We start from the raw sequence: 7,060 nt of genomic DNA on the forward strand, positions 1-7,060 counted from the left end.
ACATTCAGAACTAGATCCCTGATGTTGCCTAACAGAACACTAAATATTCAGAAGAATCACAGAATTCACTAAGTCACAGATCTTTGAGAAGTCGTGTATCTAATTCCCATTGATTTTAAGATCCAGGCTACTTCCTGCCTTCAGATCTGCCAACTCAGACTTGATTCAGTTTTCTAGGGAACAGACATCTGATAAGAATTTTCATTGTCTTCATAAATTATTTTCTTGACACTAAAAGGTGATGTCTTGTGACACAGCAATTTTTAAGTATGTATGGCAAAAAAGCCTAACTGACATTTCAGTAAATCTATAACATGACCATTTGCAAAACCAAACTCTAGGCATATTTCAGTATTATTTATAAAGGGCTGCATTTTATTTCAAAACAGTGTTTGATTAATTTATAAATCACTATCCTGTTTCAGTGTTTCTCTTATAATTTGCTTTTAACATAGCACTGTTCTGAAAAAAAAAAAAAAAAAAGAAAAAGAAAACAAACTTGAAGCCTCCCCTAAATCTGTGGCTATTTTGAGAACATCATAAACACATTGAAAATTTGTTGGGGGGGAGGGAAATCTCATTCTCAGGAAAAGACTTGAATGATTTGTGATTCTGTTCTGTTTCAGTGTTGTGACAACTCCATTCACATAAGACAGTATTGTGCTATAATGTAGTCCATTCAGTTTCATGGGAAACAAAAATTATGTTCGTATTTCTCTCATTAAACTGCTTTGAGAGAAGTTGCCTCACTACTACGATGTGCTCATTTACTTAGAGAAAAGATGCACAGGAATGAGATGTCATTAAGCAGTTTAGAACAGTACTTTTTTAAATTATTATAAGGCCTTAGGCATCAGTGCATCTGGATTATAAACATTTTCTCAATGCTATCAGTTTACTGTAATTTATGTTCTTATATTTATGTATATTTGTTAAAACTGTAAAAAAAGAAAAAAACACTTTAAAATACATGTTTAATATGTATGTGGCTCAAAACTATTTGTGGTTAGCTGATTCCTACTGTTTGCATGTATATCACCAGGATATGTAACTCTTATATTTCAAGTGTATACATATTGTGTATATAGGATATAAATAATATTAAAAAGAGGGGAAAGAGGGTTTGCACATTCTGCCTGTTAGACACTTCCTACAGATACCATTGTAGGAACATCTTGAATAACAATATGAAACTGTATATAATATACAGTGATTCAAGAAACCAGGAGGTTGGAATTAACTGACACACATATGGTGAATAACTTCAAAAGAAGTTTTATCATGGGAGGCTTTTTATTTCTAAAATCTGTTCTATGATTTAACTGAAGATTTGCAACACCATAAAGACACATGCATCAACCTAATCAAAGTGAGCTTAAATACATGACAGGAATTCTTTGAGTAATTTTAAATATATATGAATGTATTATGAAATTTGCATTTGTCAACAGGTTAAAGACTTGTGCAATGTCTAAAAGTAGAATGTGAATAATGCAGTTGAAAATTTCATTGCTCGCAGTATAGAGTTTTACTTAATACAGGAAAAGTAAAGCTAGAGATGCTTTTCCTTTTTAAGCCTGCAAATTTTCTAATTACAGTGGATCTTTGGTTTGGATCATGTTTAAAAAAAAGAAGAAAATAAAAAAAAAAGCTTTCCATAAAGGCCAGTATTTATCACTGACCTTTCCAGAACACACTGGTGCTTTCATCAGGGGTATTATTATTGTTGCTACAACTGAATTGCCAAACTCTCGTCTTAGTTTTTGGAGCAAAATTTCATCTTCTAACAGTCATTATAGCTACTGATTTTTTTTATTTTTTTTTTTAATGTTAGTATGACTGTTAGTTTTTATTATTTGGCTGTTTAAAGCCAAATTCAGCTATTTAATTATGATTTATTGGGCACTGTTGAAAAATGTACAGTGTATTGTGTGCTTACTTGTCCACTTCTATGGAGCATAGCTTCCATATTTTTTCAAATGCTGTGCTGTAAAATATTGTCATTGCTACTTATGTGGTACAGTGTAGTTTTTTCCTTTCATTTAAATAAAAGCATGGCACCAAAATAATATTTTTTTTTGTTTTCTTGTTTACCTCTAAATATAAACTAAATTTATAAAATGTTCACAATTAATGTTTAAATCTTGCTTCTTCTCATATTTCAGCAATGTGGAAATTGTAGGAAATATGCACCATTACAATTTCTTCTTCTGTTTCCCATCTTTGGTCATACTTCCATAGATAATCTCGATTTCTGATGTTATCAGAGAAAGGCTATTGAATAATTTAATAAGCTTCATATTTCATTTGTGAGGACAATAGGGTGTTACCCTGTTCTCCTCAGAAGTGAATTTCACAATTTTATGTCATCTGATACTTTTGGCCTCTGGTTAGCTTCCATTTTTCCAAAGCCACAGAAACTTAATGGTCAGGTTAAAAGGTTTGCTTCAGACTGAAAAGTTGTCAAGGTGAACTGAAGTTTTATCTTTGTCAAGGTACAGTATAAAGCACGTGTATGACTTCAAGTGAAATAATTTGTACTTGCTAGTGATGCTATCTTGAACAGAAACACTGTCAAAAAAATGAGAGGCCTCTTCCAGATTTGTAAATTAGTAATTTTTCCAGTCCGAATCATGCCTTTTTGGGAGTTTTTTGTTGTCCTGCTGGGTTGCAGAGTAAGAGCAAGGATATGCTGCAAGTGGCCATGACATCCCTGCACTGTCAGCAGGCAGACTGAGTTGCTGGGCTAACTTACACAGATAAAGAATCTCAGAATTGCAGATCTGTTTGAAGGGTAACTTCAAGAATACCAGCAATCTGACAGTAGGCCTTTTAATGCTGAATTGAAAGCTAGTGTGGAAGAAAATTAACAGCTTTCCCTCCTCCCCCTGAAAACTGGTTATTTTTCAGGCAGCTCAGTTACCGTATAGCATCAGTACAGCATCACAAACAGGCTGACACAAGCAAGGAATTATATTGGAACACAAACACACAGTTGAATCTAGTAAAGCTATTTTTCCAGTGATGAGCCCAGCTCGAAATTTTCATCTAAAAACAGCCTTTGTACGGATCTGCTTCAGAACAGACTTTGTTTTTTCTATCTTTTGGCAAATAATAACACTGTCCCTGAGAAACTTCAGCTCATGCCCTGCTTAATACGACTGTCCTATGTGCCTGACTGAATTTGTACAAAAATTCTGATTCAAAATTTGTGCTGTTGTGGGATCCAGTGTATAGAGTTATGCTTGGAACAAAAGGTTTTGGATGATCAATCCAAATGTGCACAAATGTGATGCAAAAAATAGCTTTGTTTCTCAAATCCAGCTGTACTGATCACATCAATGTCAGATGGGGTTTCTTTTCAACAACTTATTAAAAAAGACATTGGGGTAAACTTTAACTATTTAGATCTCTTCAAAGAGCAAATTCACATTTCTTTGCTGCCTTGCTACTAATTTAATGAGCTGAATAAGCAGCTTGAAGAATTGTGGCTGTAAAATGTATCTTGACAGTCACAACCCTTTACAGCTGCTTTTACATTTTCCAGTTAAATCAATGAAAAACAACAAATGGAAAAAAACCCCATAAATACTCTTATTCCAGGTGCAGATGGCAGGGAAAAAATACATTTAACATTTATATCTATGTAAGCTATTTATTTTTAAAAGCAGTCCATTTTTTACCATTTAGGTAAAAATACACATGATGTGTATTTGTATATGCATACATACAAATGTACGTTTACCTTCAGACTTACTTGCTTACATACAGAATAAAAAATACATGTTTTATTTATACAACTACAGCAATGAATCAAACATGGAAGGGAAGTTACTCCAGCTTACTTTCTTCTAGCAAGAAAGGAAAGCCGCTCTTACACTCGAAACCACTGTTGTAAGAGGCAAGGAAGCAATCTATAACACACACATTTCAGTAGAGTCTTTGGGAGATTAAGTTCTTCTAATTAAATTCTTGAATTCAAGGATAATGCTGATGGATGATAGAACTGCTACTGATCAGAAGAGCTAATAACCATCAGGATTCAAAAAAGGGCAGAAAACAGCCCAAAGAAGGTAAGCATTCACTGAAAAAAAGTTATTTAAAACTTTCTTCAGACTCCTATTCAACATTACAAACAACTTGATGTATAAAATGCTTAGGGGTAAATAAGTATTTCATTATCCACTGGCAAATTTGTTTAAGCAAGATACTAATTTTTTTTTGTCACGTGTTTAAGTTTGCAGTTAATCGTATGCAAACTTCATGGAGCCGTACTAAGTAATATCTATATGTACTTTTATGTCACAGTTAATGGAGCTTTGCAGAAAGACTAAAAGCTAATATAGGGCTTTCCATCACAGCAGCTCTGTCTTATTATTTCCTCATCATCACTGATCTAAATATCTGCAGTACAAGACATGGCAAGGCCCCACAAGCCTGCAATTATTTAAATTACTTGAAGGCAGGTTATACTTTGGCTCAGTATTTTTCTTGTTTAAGCTACCTGAAACTGGAGCTATGGTGCTGACATAAAAAATTCTATGGATTATGCAAGAATTCTGCTGAATTGTCACCTCAAAGTTCTGGAAATCCTTTCCTGAAATGAGTAAAAACTGTTTCAGAATAAAATTTTGAACAGAAATTTTTTTCAAAGTTTTTACAAGAACATGTATATATAAAATGTAAGGAGGTGAATGGCTCTGTTATAAGCACAGAAAATCGGGATTGACCCATTTTTAGGGCCAACACACAGAATCAGCTGAATTGGAGGGGTCTCACAAGGATCACTGAATCCAACTCCTGGCCCTGCACAGGACACCCAAAGAATCCTACCCTGTGCCTGAGGGCATTGTCCAAACGCTTCCTGAGCTCGCTGAGAGTGGAGCTGTGACCACTGCCCTGGGGAGCCTGTCCTAGTGCTCAACCACCCTCTGGATCTTTTCCTGATGTATAACCTAAACCTCCCCTGATACAAATGCAGGCCATTCCCTCGGGTCCTGCCACCGTCACTCCGGAGCAGTGTCTGCCCCTCCTCTTCCCATCACAGGGAAGTTATAACTGCAGTGAGGTCCCCCCTCACTCTCCTCCAGCCAAGTGAACACTGACAGTGAACAGGCTGAACATCCAAGTGACCACTCCTCATGGCTTCCCCTCAAAGCCCTTCAACATCCTTGTGGCCTCCTTTGGATGCTCTCCAACAGCTCAGTGTCAGTTTTACATTGTGGCACCCAAAACTGCCCCAGCCCTGGAGGTGAGGCCGCCCCAGTGCAGAGCAGAGCGGGACCATCCCCTCCCTCGCCCGGCTGTGATGCTGTGCCTGGTGCCCCCAGGACAGGGATGTCCCTCCTGGCTGCCAGGGCACTGCTGGCTCGTGTTCAACTTGCCATCGACCAGGATCCCAGGGCCCTTTCCATGGTGCTGCTCTCCAGCATCGCATTTCTCACCTGCAACATTTGTAAAACGGTCACACAATTATTATTTCTTTCCTGAAGTGCTCTGAGCACAGACTGCAGCACCCTGTTTTGTCACTAGGCAATGCAGATCTCCTCCTCTGCTAATCCTGATTTTCAAGCTCTCCAAAACCCACACCCAACTGCTTTGCCATTCCTGGGAGTTTCCGTGTTTGCAGTAATGAGTGGGGAGTTCAAAGCAAGCTGGGACCATCCCAAATACTACTTGGTATCTTGGTTTCTATGGTAAGTAAAGAGTTGAAACAACCAGAGAACAAGATCTTCCATCGGCTGTCTTCCCACAGGATGCTACTATATGTATCTTCACCAAAATTTAATAGTATGATTGCCCCCCAAAGCAGGACCACCAACTACTGCTACCTATTCTTCCGTATTTCTTCCTGATAGTTCTTGAAATCTCTTCCCAGAGTATAGGAATTTGCTGCTTACCTGTGAAACATCCAACATTCTGAGCAGGAAACAGAATACTTTTAAATTAATAATTTTGTTTTCAGGTCTGTAAGTGGGAAGAAGCTTTATCTTTGTTGCCATCCAGAGATAGTCTCACAGATTTGGTCTCAGGACCTCCACTGAAAACAAAGCTACTGCACAAAAGATTACAAAAGACTACTGTAAAATCACTATAAAATGAAGATTAAATTTAAAAGCCTACATGTGTTTACCTAGAATTTTGTAGGTTAAACAAAGCTTTAAATGGACTTTTTGTATCTATGCTCAGTAAAGTTATACATACCACTCAGTTTAGACAAAATAATCCTGTTTTTCCACACTCCTCCTCATTTATCATCTCTACTGTATCATATATATTGGAAAACAGTTTTATTTCTATAATTACATTTTCTCTTAAGCAGCACCTCTAAAGGCACCTAAGCAACAAGCAGCTTTACAAGTAAACAGAAGTATTCCATGTTTTACCAGCAAATCCATGTTCCTGGGAAGTGAAGCTGGGACTTGAACAAAAGGAACCATCGAGTTCCACATTCCTTGCACATGCCTGGCAGGGTCACTGCTGTGCAGCCAAGCACACTCCTTGCTGGACAGCCTTTGGGAAATTTCTTTGTATTCCTGTTCAGAAAGAAGCGAGAAAAAATAACACGATTCCCCTCTGCCCTTCAACAGATCCTCAGCAAAACAGTTCATAAGTAGACTTGACCTCACAGACATTTTGTGAATGTGACAGAAATCCAGTTCAGCTTCAGTCAAATCCCTGACAACTTTCCCTAGATCGCTGATGCATGGCACACATGCCTAATTTAAACAAAAATAATAAATTAAAAAGCCGTACATCAGCTTGTCAGAAAATTGCCACCATCTCCATTTTGGCAAGGCCTACCAGCACACTGCAGTGTGTTCACAAGCACTCTGTCCAAATGCTGTACTTGCATTTTAATATCTCACCACTACATATAAGCACAGAGCAACCTCATTGACTGTTCACCATAATGACTCTGAGATGCCATTATCTTTTGATAATTACAAAAATGTAACTGAATGTGGGAGGACAGATAGAAATAGTGCTGAAGGCAATCTTGCCCCTGATAAATTGCAGCTGTGCCAATTACTAAAGATTGGGAACAGCCTTGCCCTCA

At 37.4% G+C, this 7,060-nt stretch overlaps 1 long non-coding RNA gene across 1 annotated transcript; it reads right to left on the bottom strand.

Annotated features, from left to right (window-relative positions):
* Nucleotides 1–3,900: 3,900 nt before the first annotated feature.
* LOC148183676 (uncharacterized) lies at nt 3,901–6,519 on the bottom strand. The gene is made up of 3 exons (XR_015773372.1): nt 6,387–6,519; nt 5,901–6,055; nt 3,901–5,444 (listed from the first exon to the last, which is right to left on the bottom strand). It is a non-coding gene; the product is annotated as an uncharacterized LOC148183676 (long non-coding RNA).
* Nucleotides 6,520–7,060: the final 541 nt, after the last annotated feature.

The sequence above is a fragment of the Pseudopodoces humilis genome, chromosome 10, assembly GCF_049639895.1.
Source record: "Pseudopodoces humilis isolate 2021_Gansu_Grassland_sample_001 chromosome 10, ASM4963989v1, whole genome shotgun sequence".
Classification (NCBI taxonomy): Eukaryota; Metazoa; Chordata; class Aves; order Passeriformes; family Paridae; genus Pseudopodoces; species Pseudopodoces humilis.